This window comes from Elephantulus edwardii, unplaced genomic scaffold (assembly GCF_000299155.1).
Source record: "Elephantulus edwardii isolate Elephantulus edwardi_28Jun2011 unplaced genomic scaffold, EleEdw1.0 scaffold00089, whole genome shotgun sequence".
Lineage (NCBI taxonomy): Eukaryota > Metazoa > Chordata > Mammalia > Macroscelidea > Macroscelididae > Elephantulus > Elephantulus edwardii.
In genome coordinates this window covers 5,944,273-5,947,547 of record NW_006399839.1, presented here as the reverse complement: position 1 = coordinate 5,947,547, position 3,275 = coordinate 5,944,273, and the positions used below count along the sequence as shown (strand labels likewise).

At 54.4% G+C, this 3,275-nt stretch overlaps 1 pseudogene; it reads right to left on the bottom strand.

Annotated features, from left to right (window-relative positions):
• The window catches only part of LOC102862166, a 26,255-nt pseudogene that overhangs the window by 10,024 nt on the left and 12,956 nt on the right, over positions 1-3,275 (bottom strand).

Below are 3,275 nucleotides of genomic sequence, written 5' to 3'. Positions count from 1 at the left end.
TCCCACCCCCCGGCGGCTCCGGCCCCGGCGCCTGTCCTGCTGCCCAGGGCTCCACGGGGCCGCAATCGCCGTTGGGCTCGAGTTCCAGGCCAGGCCCGTCTGTATAGCCGCCACCCCCACTCACGCCTTAGGGACCCTCCTCGCCCCCAGACCCTCCTACCTCCGGGAACCACCCCAGTATCTCTTGACTAGTCCCCAGGACTGGCCTACACCTCGGGATCCACCCTGTCTGTCTCGGGGTCAGGACTCTCACTTCCTGGACCAGACCTCAGCCATGAGAACCTCACTTCACTTGACCCCCCCAAGATCTCCCACCCAGCCAGGGTCGCAGCTGCCCAAGTGTTGCTCTTAATTTCTGGCCCCCTGAAATGAGGAGTGCCGCCCCTACTTTACACACTAGCACCCCAACTTCAAAGCTATAACCCCGCTTAGGAGCCCACCTACCCCGAACATTTCACAAGTTGGGAATAAGGTTTGCACAAGCACACCCCCATGTATCAAGCACAAGCTGCCTGATCTCTCTGATCACCCCCGTCCCCCAACTTCAGGTCTGGTCACCTCCACTTCAAGTTCAGAATCCTGTACCTCCCTGACCGCCCTCCCACTCAGAATCAGCCTCTTCCCCCTTATACCACCGACTAGCCTAAACCTGGAAGGACATGTTGGGGAGCCAGAACTCCCAACCCCCAGACCCTGATGAAATGCCAGGGCAGTAAGATGGCCAGAACTAGAGGTATGGCCATGAACTTGTCCTAACTGGCAGGACACCCCACCCCCACCCCCCAGGATCAGGCCCTGCTGGAAGCCTCACAGGTAGGGAGGGCAGCCTGCCCAGAACAGAGGTAGACTGTTTTCCATGTTTTTGGAGCCTTAAGACAGCCACTCTTTTCAGTGCACCCCTCTCTGCAGCACTCCTGTGAGGTGTGAGGACAGGAGTTGTCGCTGGAACCAGGCATCGAACCCTGGGGAATTGGTGCCAGGGTTCTAGGAATGCCCAGAGAAGCGGGATTCTGGGGGAGGGGGTGGTGGGGAAGAATGTCCCTTTCCCTCCCCTTCTTGCCTGAAGCAGCAGAACTCCACGTTTGTGTTGGGAGGGACAAAGGAGAAGGGTTTCTTCTCTGTGGGAGCCTTGTCCTCCCTCTCAGGACTGTGGGTGGCTTGTGTGACCACTTTGCTCCTGCTGCCCCAGGCTCTGAGAACTAGATTCATCAGAGAAGCCTTGCTGGCCTTGCCCAAGCAGCATGGGGCACTCAGTTGAGACTAATTGTTAGCACTGGAGTACCAAGAAAGATGCTTGGGTAGCACAGTGCTTAAACTCTCAGCCAAAGGTAACCAAAGGTTAGCGGTTTGAGCCCACTGACCTCTCCATGGGAGATGATTTGGCAGTCTGGTGTCCATAAAGATTTTACTGTCTTGGAAACTCTGGAGGCACTTTTGCTCTGTCCTATAGAGTTCCTGTGTGTCCTGATGCAATGGGTTTGGAGTTCCCAAGGGAGAGGGGACACCCAGTTTGACAGTTCCTTTTGGGGTCAGGATGCAGCCGGATGGTCTGGAGCTGGGGTGGTGGTGGAGAATCTTAGGTGTTTTGTAAAAAGTGGGAAAGTGGGTGGCCGCCAAGCATAGTTCTGCCTTTGGGTCAGGCTTGGCACCTATTTTTCAAGCGTACTCAAAGTTGGCATGGCATTCAGGCAGGTATTTTTTCTTCTTCTTCCACATAAAATAAAAATAACTAAAGCTGAAAGGAGGTAGGGGTGGGAGGGCAGCTGGTCTTGGAGTCCAGATTTGAAGCCTTCACACTTTTCCAATGAGGACAAGGTAGGGTGAGGGGAGCAGAGTTCCAGTTTAAGTAAGGCTGATGTGCCCCTGTTGCATTCAGACAGCCTGGGTGCTGTTTGATGGGCTGAAAAAGTCTTTGTAGAGTTCACAGTCAAAGCCCGGAATTCCTGTCTTCTGACGGTCTCCCTGTGCAGAGAGCCAGGAAATGGAGTTTAGTCTTTGAAAGGAAAGAGTATGTAGTAACAGAGGGGATTGAGGCTCAGACCTCAACTTGTTTTATCCTATCAACAACCCTTTAAAAGAGCTTCTTTGAAGCTGGAATCCCTGAGAGGCACAAATAATGAATGCTGGACTGTACTAACCCAAAGGTTAGCAGTTCAAATCCCTTCAGAGGCACCTGAGAAGCCAGGCCAGGTCATTTGCTTGAAAAGCCTGTGGAGCCGTTCCACCCTGCACACATGGAGTCTCTGCAGAGAATGGAAAGTCGCTCCATAGCCGCTTAACAACAACAAGGTCGCTGTTACTATTACTTTTTGCCTTATACACATTGAGAAAACCCAGACCAGGAAAAGTTGATTCAGTTGCTGGAGGCGACTGAGATAACCCCTCTGACTACCCCAGTCCCAGTCAGCTCAGCAGTGTATGTGCCCTGGGGCCTTTCTCCCTGAGATGGGGGTGGCTGCCACCTGTAACTTCTGTCCCTCCCAGGGCAGACTCTCCAGTTGTTTAGGTCCTGGCCTCGTCTGGCTGCCCCCAGCCTGGGGAGGGAGCAGAGGCTGTGAGTTGGAGAGGAATTCGGCCCAGCGCTCACTGCTCCCTGTCAGCTGTCTGCATGACTGCCCACACTGCCCGTCAGCTGTTTTCCTTAGTTAGGGTGGACACAGGGCCAGGCCTCTTGTTTTACGTCTCTCCCCAGCGCGCCTTCAGCTGCGAGCATCCTGGTCCCCAGCACAAGGGAGGGCTTACGGGCTGTCCTGTGGCCAGAGGGACAGAGCCTGTGCTGCTGTGACTTTGTTTTTTGATCTTAAACCAAAACAAAACAAAAACTGGGGCAGGGGCAGCTGCCAGTGACAGACTGGCCATGTGCTGTTTAATAAGTTACAAATTTATAGCTCTCTGGGCAAAAAAACCATCAACCCAGAATGACCTGCCCTTTCCTGTGTGCTCTGTCCGCACTTTGTGCTGCGGAGTGGCTGCTGGTGGCTTTTCTCATTACCTTGTGAGATGCTGGTTTGGCCGGGTGTCCGCTCTGTTCGCGTTCTGGCCGGAGTTTCCTGGACAGAATTTCCACAACACTCAGAGGCACTCTGGTTACGGTCACCTGCCCCCACTGCTCGCCTGTCCTCTGTGCTTGCGGGTGGGGGCTGTGACCACAACTGTGGTTGGATTGCGGTCAGTCCCACAGACAGGATGGGAGACAGGCGTGCTGGTCCGCAAAGCTGGTTATTCCAGCAGAGTTCTCACCACCTTGCCTGGAGGGAGGTGTTTTGTTTCCTCCC